The sequence below is a fragment of the Priapulus caudatus genome, unplaced genomic scaffold (assembly GCF_000485595.1).
Source record: "Priapulus caudatus unplaced genomic scaffold, Priapulus_caudatus-5.0.1 Scaffold293, whole genome shotgun sequence".
NCBI lineage: Eukaryota > Metazoa > Priapulida > Priapulimorpha > Priapulimorphida > Priapulidae > Priapulus > Priapulus caudatus.
The window spans coordinates 360,362-376,943 of NW_014577354.1; the positions used below are offsets into that span (position 1 = coordinate 360,362).

General features: G+C 46.9%; 1 protein-coding gene and 1 non-coding gene across 2 annotated transcripts in view; both read right to left on the reverse strand.

The window, feature by feature from the left end:
• LOC106808658 overlaps positions 1 to 16,582 on the reverse strand; it is a 67,717-nt gene that overhangs the window by 7,484 nt on the left and 43,651 nt on the right. The window lies entirely within an intron of this gene.
• Trnar-ucg lies at positions 4,476 to 4,548 on the reverse strand. Its single transcript has one exon. It is a non-coding gene; the product is annotated as a tRNA-Arg (tRNA).

A 16,582-nucleotide genomic window follows, 5' to 3' on the forward strand; every position in this document is an offset into this window, starting at 1 on the left:
AGGATACTCTTTCAGCTTCAAGCACATTAGCTCTAACGTTGAATCAGATTGGAATAAGAATAGGTCAGAACATTGATCGACAGGGACATTTAAAGGAGCTGAGAAAAAAGCATATGGTCACGATTTCATTAAATGAGAATCTGCCTCGCTTTCCTTCAAGCTTGCTCATGGATCGCCCGGCCACCCGGCCCGAGTGCCACTCTTAATCCCGACGGTATGTGATCGAGGACGTGCGGAGGAATAGCAGCATCATCGCCTACGCTGTGAGGCCATGGGCTTACCCCGATTTCTCTTGTAGAGTGGAGCTTGCACCGACGCGCGAGTGGAGAACGTCGTTCTAGGCTTGCCAAGTAGTAGAAAACTTGTAGTGGTAGGGGCCTTTGATGCTCAGAATGGCGGTGGAAGGCGGGCAGGGCTGGCTGACTCGTTTCATGATGAATGATGATTGTTGATGAATGATTGACAATGATTGGCTGAAGATGATGTGCAATGCATTGATGATGATGGAATGATGATGAATGTTGATATAGAATGATGATGATAATGAAATGACGACGACGTCGTCACGATAAATGTGATGATCGGATGAGCTGATGCATGATGATGATGATGATGATGATGATGATGATGATGCTAATGATGACAACTGTTACGCAAACGACGACGACGACAGAGACGACAACGATGATGATTTCGATACTCGTCAAACTCTCTGGCCTCTTTTCAGAGGATGACGACTCACATCGCCGTGGCAGGCGGCGCGGTGGTGGCGACCTGAGCAGTTCGAGGTCACCTCGTGGGTGCAGATCCATGGTGTGCGTGCGGAAGCGAACCAGAGGGAACGCTACGCTTGCCATGCCCGCAGAACGAGCTCGGTACCGGCCGAGCAGCGGCCAGGGTTCTAGACTGTCCCACAGGAAAGCGGTGTAGTGTGGCCGCGTAGATTCTATTATTCTGATCCTATTATTCTATTTAGTCTAAGCTCTCGTCTCCCCTCTCTGTGGCTCTGCTCTCGCCTTCTCTCTATGCTCTGCGGGGCCTCTGTCTCCCTTCTCTCTCTTTCTCTCTCCCCTCTCCCTCTCTCTCCGCTCTTCCTCTCGCGGCCTCCCCCTTCTCAACTCGCTTCTCGTGTTCTCCCCTTTCTCTCTCTCTCTCATCTTTCGTCTCTCTCTCTCTCTCTCTCTCTCTCTCTCCCCCTCTCTCTCCCTGTTCTCTCTCTCCATCGGACTCTCATCCTCTCCCTCTCTCGTCCCCCTCTCCCTTTCTCTCTCTCCGCCTCTCTCTCCTCTTTCTCCCCTCTGCGCCCGCTTCACCTCTCCTCGCGCTACTCTCTCTGACTCCCGCTCTCTGCATTCTCATCTCGTCTTTGTGTCTGGCTAGCGTGTAGCTTACTGGCAGCGCGTCTGCTTAAAGAGACCGGCAGCACTTGAGGCTGAAGGGTCGTTGTCGTATCAAGTACTACAGTATATGTACCCGAGTACTGTATATGGTATACACAAGTGTAGGTCCATACCTGTATCTTCTCAGCATATATGCTATCCCAACCCTGTGTTTTACAGTAAAGCCGTTACTCTGGCCTCCCCGCGGGGCAGCACATGAAACCACGCGATAAAGTAACGAGAATCGTCGTAACCTATCAAGAACACAAGAGAACAAACGGCCATTTGTAAAAAGGGGGGTGTTTGTTTTAGTTTTATATACCGTTATGATAACGTAAGTTTTCCTGATGTATTTTGCCATGAAAAAACACACTCATTTTACCCTCCATTTACATAGTAACACTATAATATTACTATAATTGCAATTATTTGTGCAAATTGTTATTGTTCAATCTTAATCTTAATTGTTATCAGAGCGGTCTGGGCTTTGAAAGTTATAGCTGCCGAGTTTTGGCGTTTTTTAGGTTTTTAGGAAACTGATAATACGCTTTATGCGCGTATGCCGTATCGTTCCGCCTACTTACGGCAGTGTAACAGGTATCCAGGATTATGCAGCTGTAGGGGGGCGCTTATACGCAATACGTTTTTGTTGCTAAGCTTTCTGTTTTATGTCGGTGGACGGATTTAGTTTACACGCTGACCTCAGGGTTTTTGGTAAAGTAATTCGGTGAATTTTGGGCTACAAGTCATGAGGCTGACATCTTGGCAAAATTCAGGCCAATCAGAAGTGTGCTAATTTCATTCTATGTTATATCCGTTTTCCGGCTTTTACGACAATACGACGTGAACTGAACGAGAAAACTCCCCGTCGGGCCTGGGTACATTTATGCGAAGCCGCCAGCGGTACGGTTTATGCTAGAAACAACATTGGTCAGGTACACTTGTGCAATACATTGATGTACCGCGGTACCATATCTGTATAGATACCTGATACGACAACGACCCATCTGCAGCACTTAACAACGCGGCGAGCTTTCACGCGCCGTTCCTGTCGGCGTACTGCGTATATAACTAGTTGCTTGGCCCACCAGGACACTATTGGCGACACGAGTCAACATAAAAAATGAAATATAATATGCACGTCACATTTACAAAATAGGGACTACCGTAACTACTACCGTACCTCTCAATTACAGTTCCACTGTTGTGTCACTGTATATCAACTTTCCTTCATAAAAACTAACGCCGAACGCTCCCGGCACTCGCCGCTGCCGAGTGTGCTGTATCGCCATTATAATGAATAATATATATATAATATAATATATATAATTTTGTGCACTGACTCTGTCCAAGTGCCTGTGGTTGCTGCTCCACGATTATATTACTTCTACTCTGCTCGTTAGTCCGCTCCTATATACAGTAGTCTCGGCTTACGCTGCAATTAAATGACATCCCCGTTCTCGTTGGCTTGCTGTTGCAGATTAAGAATCGTAGAAGCCGATGAGTCTCCAGCGTCGAGAGCATGATCAGAGAAATCTAGGACGTTCGACTCGATCCCCTTCTACGGCTCAGCGTGGGTAGCTTGGCGGCAAAAACTCGTCTGCTTTTTGTCACGGCAGACGCAGAACGCAAAAAGCACTTCTCGCTCGCTCTCAGCGTTGGTCTGTTTCACGACGGGAATCTTACAGCGTTCACGAATATATCGCATATCCAGCCTGTGGGCATATCCGTCTTGGTCCCCCCCCCCGCGCTTAACTCCTTAGCAATACCGCCCTGTGCAATAAACCACAGAAGAGAGATATTTGTTTCGATATGAATTAGATTTATTGGCATAAGAATATACGCATGTTGGTGAAAATAGGCCGTTGAGTGTCGTTTTGGTTAATTCTGCGAGGTGCTTGATCGCTGCTGCTGCCGTGGCCACGAAAATACTGTCGCTTTCTACAGCTGGCGCTCTCGACTGTGAGTATTTACTATACGCGCGTGTGTACTGTACACGCATACGCACGTCCCGGTCGGTGAGAGCGCATAGTGAAAGGGCGTGCTTCCTTTACCTATCGCACACGAGCCTTTCTAGGGTGTGCCGCTATAATAGCCAGACCATGAAAGATGGCACGTTCGTTAGTTGCTGCGCGAAAGCTGTGTCGGGCTGCGCGCGTGGCGACCACCTGCATGTTATAGGTTCGCTGTGGGCGGCGACAGCAAAAAATTAAAATTATAATGGCGCAGAAACAGAAGCAGGGCAATCACGCCCTTCTAGCGGCAGAATACCTACCGATAAAATATCTTTAATTAAATTTATGATAAGAAGAAGATAGGCTCATACATCGTTAATATCGTTGGCAAATGGAAACATGGTGCTATTCTATAATGCATTTAATATACAAAAAATATTTTTTATGCGATTTCATTATGTGTGTAATTAAAACATATAAACCATGGTTTATGCTCTTGGTGTAATTTTATGTTCACGTCGCGTCGTTTAGTAACGCGCAACTAGGCGTAAAGTGGCTAGGCCATTTGCTTTGCTTTTATGTGCGATGCACTGAAATTATATTGTGTTTTGTTGTACGTTAGATATGTCAGTACTGTATCAAATTATTACAAAAAATACGTGGCGCAGACGTAGATGGCATATACGATTTACTGTTGATTGCAGAGAGGTGATAATCATCAAAAATAAACAAATACGGTGTGGTTTACTTGTTTTATTCTCAACGCCGTTGTTTATTTAATTAAATATTGTCCCTTTTATTGAACAATCGGAATAGCTGCACGTGCACCGTATTCTAATCGAAACTTATGTATATGAAACTTATCTTTTAATAAAATCAGCGTTATCGAATCTATTCGACTGTGATTAATTGTGTTACTTTGATTGCATTCCACGCTATATAAGATATGTAGACGTTTACCGCGCGATATATCTTCTAATTGTAATTTAGAATGAGTAAGGAAATTGTTGAGGACAGTGAGAGAAGAGGACAGGGGAAGGGAATAAATGCAATAAAAGGTGAAAGTCTATCGTGGCTTGCTCACGTAGACATACTCTTCACGCGATGAGCTGTCTGACAAATAAATACAGGTATAAAAAAATGACCACGAAGGGACTCGAACCCTCAATCTTCTGATTCGAAGTCAGACGCCTTATCCATTAGGCCACGCGGCGTCGGGATTTATCGACATGCAATTCACGTGAGAGGGGCTAGCGGCGTCACCTATAGGTGAGGCGACTCACGCAGGATGTATACAAGCACATGAATATTATTTATAGTTCTGCCAATTAAGAGCGAGATCGGAGTATGGGACGCACGGATTTGCGAGGGTTTGCATCTCCGTGACTGCTAGTTTGTTGTCTATAGTATGTGAACAAAGATTTCTCTCGGTTTTAAATAGAATTAGAGTGCTTCAAATAAAAAAAATATAAGGAGCACACATGGCGCTATCGTGCCCTTGAAAATATATATTCAAACTCGGTCGGATTGCAACTGTGTTCTCTATAATGAAATTCTGTTTTGGTGTGTATAAAACACCTGCCCCCCCCCAACTCACACACAGCCGCTCCATATGCGCGCAGCCCACCCCATCATTTCTTCTTTAATTCTTGCACCGCGCACACTGTATAGGTGTACCCAAGCATTATGCTGACATAACAGGATACCATTACAGATAGTACTTTAACTTAACAAAGCCACGTAATCTTTTATACCATAGATCACATGATTAGTAGTTATACTGGAACGTGAACACAGATAGATAGTGAACATCAGCGCCAACCTATCGCGAGCTAATTAATAATGGCTACGTATAAAAGATCAGCGCCAGTTGGACTGAAATCGGTCACGGCGATGTCGTTGAAAGTGTGTTTGAAATAAGAACGGCAAACGCCCGAGAGAAGTAGATGTTCAAATTTTCCATAGAAACCAAAAAGATTTCCAAAAGGACTCGTATGATATATGAAATATTGCAGTAATACTTTGTCATGATGCGTAAATGGGTTTGTATGAATGGCAACAAAAACTGTAATGGAAACGTGTTTGCGCGTAGACCTAGACCGCGTTTATATCGCCACTGTTGACACTCACTCACTGGCGACTACAGATTGCTACATGAAATTGCTTTGGGTCAATCAATATAATTCAATCAATCATTGTACATATTTGCCAATAAATCTCGACGCATTCGGCGCGGTCTTCGCAACATTGTCACTGTTAGTAAGGCTGAGAGGGTCTATGTCCCGGGGGTACTGCCGCAACGTACCCTGGGTACGGTGGGTATACCGGAACGCTACCCTGGGTACGGTGGGGTATACCGAAACTAGCGCCTGCGTACTATCTAATATGCCGGACCGCGTCCTCGCCGACTCCACTAACGAGTCTAGAGAGTCGCCTACGCCTACTCCCTAACCCAAAGCCCGAACCCTAACCCTAATCCTAACCTTAACCCTAACCTCCTAACCACCATATCAAATAGTGACCAGGGTACGTTCCGGTATACGACCGCTACCGCAGGGTACGTACCGGCAGTACCCTGGGGGACATATACCCTATGAGGCCGCAGTAAGAGCATGCCGCAAGAGGTACACACGCGGTCGATCGGACTTTAATATACATTCATTTTAGACGCCAATTACCAGCCGTATATACGCGGCAGCGTACAGCGCACTGGGGAAATTCCTTTTGTGCTCTCCTAATTGCCTATAAACATGCGGCAGCGACGTATACCGTGATCAGGTGAGGGCTGCGTTCTGTCGCCTGCTGCTGCTGCTGCTGCGTGCCGCTGCGAGGTAAAGGGAAGTTGTTTGTAAGTTCGGCTGATCGCGGCGCGCGAGCGCGTTGCCTGTAGTATACAACCATAACTGCGTGGAACTGCACGCAGAACGCGTTGATTTACACCCGTTCCTCGATATGTTACGCTTGTATAAGTTCTGCGCTGCATCGCGATATTTTCTCGAGTAGCTTAATCACACACGTTGATTTTGACACGGAGCATGGCTAAACCGTAAATTACTTCAACTAAAAAAATAAATGTTATTTAAAATAGAATGAATCGCATTAGGCGACAGATTGATGAGTGATTGAACACAACGCACGCATGCATTGCAGAACCGTGAACTTTAAAGCATCTTTCCTATCTCTCCCCTTGCCCCTCCTCTCCGCCTCTTCATCCCATCTGCCTCCCCCTACTCCACTCCCCACTCCCTCCTCCCTCCCGTCATCCTCCCCTTCCCCTCTCCGTTATGCTCCATTTTCCGTCTCCCTCTTCTTCCTCTCACCTCTTTTTCCTCTCCCCTCCTTCCTCCCCTACCCTCGTCCTTCTCCCTTCACCTCTTTCCCACCTCCTCCCTCCTCCATCCCTCCCTCTCCCCTTCCCCTCCTACTCCCCTCCCCTCCTCTTCCCCTCCAGCTCTCTTTCCCTCAACCCTTGGCTTCTCGTGCGTCGATTTCCACTGTGCGTAATAAGCAAAACTGTCATCGAGGCAGAAATGTGTCAGCGTGTAAATGCATATGAGCGAGAAACGCCGCATCACGCTGTCATTCTCAATCTCGCTTCAAATTTACCCTGCGGAAGCCGATTGTGGGGAATATTAACGCGAAGCCTGCAACGGCGAGCTGTCTGTCTGTCTGGCTGGCTGTCTGTCTGTTATGTCTGCCTGCTGCCTGCCTGTCTGTCTGTCTGTCTGTGTGTGTGTCGGTCGGTCTGTCTGTCTGTCTGCCTGCCTGCCTGCCTGTCTGCCTGTCTGTCTGTCTGGCTGGCTGTCTGTCCTGTATTCTGTTCCTGCCTGCCTGCCTGTCTGTCTGTCTGTCTGTCTGTTGTGTCGTCGGTCGGTCTGTCTGTCTGTCTGCCCTGCGCTGCCTGTCTGCCTGTCTGTCTGCCTGTCTGCCTGCCTGCCTGTCTGCCTGCCTGTCTGTCTTTCTGTCTGTCTGGCCTGTCTGCCTGCCTGCCTGCCTGCCTGTCTGTCTGTTCTGTCTGTCTGGCCTGGCCTGTCTGCCTGCCTGCCTGCCTGCCTGCCTGGGCCTGCCTGCGCTGCCTGCCTGTCCTGCCTGTCTGTCTGTCTGTCTGTCTGTCTGTCTGTCTGTCTGTCACGGGAGCTGACCAGGGAGACACGTACCTGCGCAATGCGGCACGCCTACACGCGGTAAAACAGCGGTAGTGAGTGGCAGTGTGCATGTAGCGTTGATTAATCTCGCTGACAGCGTGCGCGAGAATGTTTTCGTAGGAAATTTAATAAGCGTACGAAATTAGACTTTCTACTTGGCTGCTACTCTGGCGCGCTGTCTATACATGTCACGTAACATGTTTACCCCCCCCCCTCCCCCGCTTTATCGGGCCTCGGTTAAACGGGCGCATCGCTTTAACTAACACGTGTTTTCGAAACACAATTCTAACCACGCACGTTGTTCGGTGCACACCGCTTATATATATATATCTACTCCTGATATATATATATAGAGAGAGAGGGGGAGAGAGGGGACGGGAGAAAGAGAAAAAGCGAGAAAGGAGAGGAAGAAAGAGAAAGCGAGAGAGACAGAGAGAAAGAAAGAGAGAGCGGCGGGAGAGAGTGGGAGAGGGAGAAAGAGAAAGAGAGAGAGAGAGAGAGAGATAGAGAAAGAAAGAGAGAGCGAGGGAGAGGGGGGGAGAGGGAGAGAGAGAGCGAGAGAGAGGGAGAAGGAGGATGCTGGGCAATCGATAATTATAACACGCGAAATTCTTCGCCCTTTCTAATATGTTCATACCTTTTACTTTGCGCGCTACGAGACACACGTATAATTTCGTAGCCTGCCCGCCTGACTAGCCATAATAATTATATTGCCCAATGAGAAGCCCTCCACCTCGCTCCCCCTCCCCCTGCCTCTCCCAGCGATGTGAGAGAGAGAGAGAGAGAGAGAGAGAGAGAGAGAGAGAGAGAGAGAGAGAGAGAGAGCAGAGCATTATGCTAACGGCTACAATTTAGAATATATAATTCATGGAACGCATACTTATACCTATGCCGGTCATGCAGACGAATGGGAATCTCATGCGTGATCTATAATGATTATGTGTGAGTGTTTTCGTACATTATTGAAATCATGCTTCTCATATTCTTGCTTTTGCTTCAGTTAAACGTGAGATTCCTTTTCCCATTCAGTTTCTGCGTATTAACGAAATTTCGACTCACTATTAAATAATTTTCTATATACACATCAAGTCTACCTAGTCACCGACAGAGAGGAAGAGGAAGCGAGAGAAAAAAAGCGGAGCGAGAAAGAGATAGCGATAGGTGAAAAGCTAGAGCGAGAGAAAAAGAGAAGAAGGGACAGAGCGAGAGACTGAAAAGGAGATAAGAAAGAAATAAAGAGAGAGCGAGAGAGAGAACGCGAGTGACAACCAGAGATGGAAGAGAGCGCGCACGTAAGAGAGAAACGAAAGATGGCGAGAGGGTAGAGACGGGGAGAGAGACAGCGAGAGAAAAAAGGAGACAGAGAGGGAAGGAGAGAAACAGCGAGAGAAGGAGAGAAACCGCGAGAAAATGAGAGAGACAGAGAGAGTAGGCGAGAGACACAGAGAGGGGCGGGGAAGAAAACGATCGTATATTTAAGAAGAAGTATCACACGAATAATTAAACAAATATCCATGTGTTGCCTCATCATGGACAACAACGTGCAGCTCGGTCATTAAGTAAACACTCCGAGATCAATCGCCTAGATGTTGACAAACCTATACGTATATAAACATTCGACAAATTAACTTCATGTTTATATAGTTATAATTTCATCGTGCCATCGACGTTGTTTTTTAATCAGAATTTCCGAATCCACGTTGTCCGTGTCGACGACTGCCGGGTTCGCAAATACCACACGCAGTGTAAACCCCCCACGGGGACATCAGACCTCCGCATTGAGAGAGGAGTGATTGATGAGTCACATCGGTGACATGCTTACCAGGAGAGCACACGGCCCTATAAAATGGCGCCTGTCACGTGACGAGCTGACACATCTCTATCTCCAACATTCCGCACGTTGTTTTTTTCACTCGTTTCCATTTCTGCGCATTTAGCGAAAACGAATTCGGTTTGGAACTTGCATCGCACAGCTGTTAGTTTTGCATTGAAATCGCTGTAGCGGCTCACAGCGGGAACAATGAAACAACAACAGACGTGAAAATTAGATGGGGAGGGAATGGTATGATAACGTTGATGGGTAGCAGGGAAACGCTATCGATATCATTAGGAGTAGATAATAGGGGATCTATTCCCTATTATCTACGCCTAATATCATTGAATCGGTGAATGAGATACAGATATACGAGAGATGTTCAATTTGAAATTGAAATTGTACGCCGGTGCGTGCCGTGAGTAACGAGATGGAGAAAAACATGCACAGGAGCAAGAGAGAGCGAGAGACAGCAAGAGAGAGGGGGGCAGCGAGAGAGAGCGGGCGCGGAGGGAGGAGTGTACGAGAGGAAAAAGAGGAGGCAGAGCGGGAGAAGGTAGAGCAGGAAGAGGAAGAAAGGGAGGGAGATGAGTAGGAGAAGAAAGAGCAGAAGAAGAAGAAAAAAAGATGACGAAGGAGGTGGAGCAAGAGCAGGAGGAGCAGGAGGATGAGGAGAAGAACGAGTCGGGGGAGGAGAGCGGGGAGGAGAAAGAGAAGCAAAAAATAAAGAAGAAAGACAATAGAATGAAAAGCAGGAGGGTGCGAAGAAGGAGGGAGCGGAAGATGAGGAGGAGGCGGATGAGGATGAGGAGGAGCAGACGCGAAGAAGGAGGGAGATGCTGAGAAGGAGGCGAAGGGGGATGCAGAGAAGGACGAGGTGCATAAGAAGGATGTGTGTGAAGAGTCGGTAAAGCACTCTCAGTGCGGGAGGAAATGGCTCTCGTCTTGCTTCGTCGACGGATAAGAGGTTGTAAACATTATCAAGTGGTACGCGATCGGTGGCGCATGCGAGCGGCTGAGGTGAGTCACGATGATTGTTGACAGAGCAGATTTTTTAGCAATATCGCGTGCGCAACGCCTCCTGGTGCCCAGTTCAAACAATCGTGCAAAAAATGTATTCACGGCGTTATTATGAAATTGGTGTAAACTCGTAGGTTGTGTGTAGACGCCCTCGAGATAGATTTATTTATTTATTGATTGATCGATCGATCGATCGAATTAATGATTGATTTATTCATTCATTCATTCATTGTGCGTGTGCGCGTGCGTGCGTCGTATTCTAGCGCTGCACGGATCGCGGTAATGGTGGTAATGGAATCGGGTGGGGGAAGGAAGCTCATGGGATGAAAGGAGGAAGATTTGCTCAAATGTGCATCGAGTGACGACTATAGGGTGTTGAGCGCGCGCAACCGTCACAGGTGTTCCCTGTCGGAGAGTGCGATGCAGATCGATAACGATTACGGGGAACGATCAGGTTATTGTAATGGTATATTGGTGAGCTGAGCATGAATACGACCAATGATGGGTCAGTCCACAAAGCCTAGACCAGGTCATGCAGATCTAACGTAATGGCACGTGTAAGTTCTTTTGGGTAGCGCGGATGAATAGGGCAGGTGGCACGGTGCGTCAATAATGCGTCAGTGTGAGATGAATTTCATGCGATAGACGGTCAGTTCTTGCGCAGTATGTAATAGTTTTGGGGTTTGAATTGAAATTGAAGGGCAATTAAAACGAAAACAACATCTGGGTTCCGCTGAGGATGAGGATAGAGTGAAGCGAGAAACGTGAAATTGTCCTTTTTTTTAACGTTAGCGTGAAAACTATTTTTGTCACAGTCAGTCGTGATCATCGTGTCGCGTGATACGTAATTCTAATCTCACTTAGAAATAAAAGTAAGCTTACCGCGAATATAAATATTTACCTATGAATTTAATACCTATGTTACCTGAGTTGTACCTATGTGTATTTATTTACGTATGTTTTTTTAATTAGTCCAAGCAAGACCCGAAGTATTTATTGAGAACTAAGAAAAGAGGCCTAATCGTTTGGCAACAACTACTGAGATGAAATCACGCATTGGCTCTCTCCATTACAGTAATACGGATACGCAAATGAATTGTGCACTTTTGTGCAGAATTGAGCAATTTTGACGCGCAGCACTACATAAGATTCCTGAACAATTTTCGTTATTGTGGCAATTGAACGGCGCTATCCGGTGACGTACAGCGCCCACCTATTACTCATTACACAACCAGCAACGCTATATACGCGCTTGCTACGCTCCTCGCCTTACTGTGTCTGTCAATCTACATCCTGTTAGATAGACATGCCTCCCTCCGTCGAGCAATGTGCAGGAAGCTGCGTTTTCGACCTTGAACCCTTGACCTCTGACGTGCATGCTCGTGGTTGGTCTGCGCGTTAGTCTCATGCGCTCATATATCCCCGTTATCGGCGACGTTTGTGAGTTATTTTTGGCTAGACGAACTGGAAATGGCTGACGTCGAAAACATGTCAGAATAACCACTAAAAACGTTTATTTGCAAAATTGTCTGAGCTGAAAATGTGATAGGAAGAGTAAACGATTCGGACGAGGCCGAGAGAAAACGCCGAGCGAACAACTCAAGATGCCAAATTTCAAAAAGGGCTTCAAAGGAAATCCAAAGTTTAGTTTTTTCATCCGGATCTTCCTCCGATGATTGATTGATTGACTATAATAGATCCTTTGTGCGGTACGGAAGTAGATTTTTCACGGCCATCGTCGTGCAGACGCAAAATTGTTAGTTCGTTGCCACGACAACGATCGCATCGAGGTAAAACGAGCGTTATAGTCAGGTATATTGCGTCGCGGCGTGTACCCATCAACACCAGAGCATGCTGGCCGCCCAGATGGCGCTGCGTTGTAACTATAGACGTCAAATAAAGTCGAGAAAATGCATCGAAAAGATGCGGTATCGTTCGTCAAGGATTTGCAAGCATGACGGCATTGTGTGACTAAGACTATCAACATTATCATCGTCACCATCATCTCCCATTATCATTCCCATTATTATCAGAAGCAATAGCAGCAGCAGCGATCATACATCAAAGAAAATCTTTCCTGGAAGGAAATCGTATTACCGCTTCAGGATAAGAGAGATGAGAGGCCTTAGTATCTCCGTCCTAACGTCCGATATGAATTAAGCCGCAACTAGACCATCACGTTCTATTGATGTCAGACAGTCAATCCGGTGATGGCGTGCGCGGCCGCTCCATCTCGTGTCATCGCTATAATTCAGTTATCTATTTGCGATGTCAACCGTAATAATGAGCGGGCCAAATCAGAGCGAAACCCCGAATATGCATGAACATCCTAATTGCTCCAAATGGCAAGATTGACCTCCTCATATTGCAAGAGTCACGCTCGGACGGATGAATGCTAATGGTCAATATTAACAAGAGTATATTATAAAACCCCCTTCTACGGGGTTTTACGTGCTCTTACATTATTTGTTCGGAGCAGAGACATCCGAATTTTCCTCATAGTGTAATAGGTATTACTTAACGAAACGTAAACATATTACATGAAAATAGAATGGGGTTTTACACTTGTTAATGCAATCGGTTTACGATGCGCACAGATGCGACCAGGCAGCCATGAAAGCGGCATAGCGAGAGTAGGTCCTTGTATTGCGATGTGGTGCACCCGACAGCGTAGTAAAATATCGTCCTCTCGAATTAATATCGCGTTGAACAGCTATTTCTTGTTTCGGAAAAATAAAATGAATTATTTTGTGTTAGGGCGTTCGCTAGCGGGTTTAACGTTGGCAGACGAAAGCGCGTTAAATCCGCGTTGATACTATCGAGTTCGGGGAATATAAATACAAATGACAATTTCATCGTCGTTCGTCGTCGCCCATGAAAACCTGCAGCTACTCCCTCTACGATATTCGGCTGCACAGACCCGTGCTGGCAGCCGCGCAGCCATCCTACTAACATCGGCAATGAAATGAAACGCGGTCATTTCAAACTCTTTACGTTACTGCCATCTAACAGCGTCTGTCAACAGACATGCAACTGTTGTGATTGTGCGCTCTGACGTGACATGTATTTAGTTATGAATATGAATAGCATATATATCAGGAGTGTATAATAGGTACCCTATTATACACTCCTGATATATATATATATGCTATATATAAGTAAAGTCACACACGAACACCCGTGTAGATAAAAACAAAGTTAAGGTATAGAATAAGGGTGTTTAAAGTTTAATTGACAAGCTTTCGAGATTACATCTCTTCATCAGGTCAGCAGACATTGCGAATACTATAAATAATACAAAAACAGGATACAGTGCGTGTATAGATAAGTCAAAAGAATGATTCACACCAATCGTCGCGCCGTTGCCGATAATACGGCGACAAAGAACACGCACTCTATATAGTATACACACATTAAAAACCACACTAACACGCACACACGCACACACACACGTACACACACACACACACACCACACACCACACACACGACACACACACAAACCAACACAACACACACACACACACGCACCAAAACACACACACGCCACAGCGCCACACGCACACGCACCGCACACTGCACTACGCACACGCACAGCGCACCACGCACACGCGACACGCACACGCCCACACATGCACACACACACAACACACACCGCACGCACAAACACACAACACACACATACACCACACAACACTACACACACTCACACATGATGTTTTTTAGGTGTTGTCAACTTTTGAACTCGGGAAATACATCGTTTTAATTGTTTTCGTTTTTGGTTAATATATATATCATATAAAACAAAGCGTCAAGGTTACTAGAATATGGGTGTTTTAAGTTATATTGAACAAGCTCTCGCAGCGCGGCGAGCGTGTGTGTGTGCTGGTGTGTGGTGTGTGTGTTGTGCGAGCGAGTGTGTTGTGGGTGTGTGTGTCGTGTAGACGGAGGACAGGAACGAGACGTGGTTGCGTGGCGTGGGTGAGTGCGGGGATGTGTATGCGTGGTTTAGAGCGCCAGTGGAATGGCGCGTGTGCGCGTGTGTGGTCGGGGTGTGTGCTCGCGCGCGCGTGTGTTGCGTGTGCCGGTGCGTCGGATGTGTGTGCTCGAGTGCGTGCGTTGCGCTTGTGCGCGCGTGTGCGGTTGGGCCTCGTGTGACAGAGAGTAGCGAACCTCGCGCGGAGAGGGTGCGTGATGAGATGGGGAGGGAAGAGAGTGACGACATGAGAGAGAGAGACGAGGAGAGATGAGGAGGACTGTGCGACGGGTGTCGACGTGGGGATGTGTGGAGGGGAGGGAACGTAGCGGCAAGGCGATAGAGCGTGCGTGTGCTGCGATGCGTTGCGTGGCAGTGCGTGCGCAGATGTTGTTGTGCGCGTGTGGCTTGTGTGTGGCGTGTGCGTGGGAAGAGGAGGAGGGAGGAGTGTGCGTGTGTCGGTGCGCGACGCATGTGGTGTAGCGTGACGTGTGACGCGTGTGCGTAGGCAGTGGACGTGGATGCGGAAGGTGTAGCGCGAGGGCAGGGCAAGGTGTGAGAGGTAAGGGGGTACAGGGTAGTGACGGATGTGGGAAGATGTAGCGTGGAACAGCAGGGAGTGGAGAGCAGGGTGGAGAAGTAACAGATAGTGTGAAGGTGTACGGGAGGGCGGAGACAGAGTGTAAGAGTAAGAGTACAGGTGTGTGGGAAGGTGTAGCGGGCAGCAGGTACGCAGGTAAGAGTACAGGGGGTTCGTACTGGCTGTGCACCGATTGTACGTGGCTTCACACATCCACACTGTTGACAATGGCCGCGCTTGCGTTACATACAAACCTCGCGCGTGGATTATGTTCGGGTCGTTATAGCTCGTCACAGTGGCTTCCTTGTACACGTGTCGCCGCAGCGTGCAGCGCGCTTTCACGTCTGCATGAGCATTCAGCTTCTCACGCGACGTCGGCGTCGTCGACAACGACCGGGTATATAGTTAATTGCGATCGCAGGTCGTCGGCGGGGAGTTGAGCGCGTTTAGGTGAGGTGATCATTAGCGGAATATGATTGCTTGCTAGAATCATAATTACTCGTTAAACGCCGCGACGTTGCACCGCGTAGCGGCTACAGTTGTGTAGCGGACCTTCCAGTGACCCCCCTTCAATCCACACACGCACACACACACACGCACGTACACCTTGCGGACGCACGAACAAAGACGGACGCACGAACGCACGCACACATGTACACGCATGCAGACACATTTTCTACAACATTCCGCATGTCTTGAGTTGCTATCGCATCTCTTCCTCTTTCTATATAGCATTTCTTTCTCTCGATCTATAGCATCTCTTGTTCTATAGAATTTCTTCCTTTTTCTCAATAGCATCTTTTGCTCTATAGAATCTCTTCCCCTCTCTCTCTCTCTCGCTCTATAGTATCTCTCGTTCTGTAGAATTTCTTTCTCCCGCTCTATAGTATCTCTCGTTCTATAGAATTTATTTCTCTCGCTCTATAGCATCTCTCGTTCAATAGCATCTCTCGCTCTATAGCATCTTTTGCTCTGTAGCTTTCTCCACGACCCGCTATTGAATTAGTCGCCTATATATAATCACCGCAATCAGTGTAATCACGTTCATAATTATATTCACGCTATACGCGCGTACGTTAACCGTGCTTAATAGCACGAGAGCAGGAAACCCCGGTAATTATGTATGATTTTTTTTATCAGAGCTGAAATATTGTTACGCCGACCATACGTCGCTGCAGAAGGAAGATTCACGCACACGCTATAAGATGAATATGCTGCTGCATTCTCTTTCATACGTCATATACGTCATATACGTCATATCAGTGTCGATCAGCTGTTGTTGTCATGGTTTATTATAGCTCACTAATAACATTAATGTTTCACATTATTCCTCAATATCACGCATGTAGGATAAGCTACGTGTTTGTGATTATGCCAATGGAAGGTCAGCGGGCCATCGTCAGAGCTTTAAAATCTTCTAGTTAGTGAGCTGGTTTCGCTTTCGGTTCTTTAACGCAATAAACTCCCAAAAAACCTATTCTCCCGATACCGCTCGAGGTTTTAGTTATTGCAACAAAGGATATTAATTATAGCGAATAAATATATAAAAGCGATATAGAAAAACATATAGAGCACATACCTATACGTTCGCCATACGTTCTTTCCTACTATGAACACATATACAAGTATGTCAGCTAATTTAAATGCTAATTTCCACGGATCGTTTTGTGCATGCGGATTTCTCAAGCTTCGAGTCATCCGCGCGTATATATATA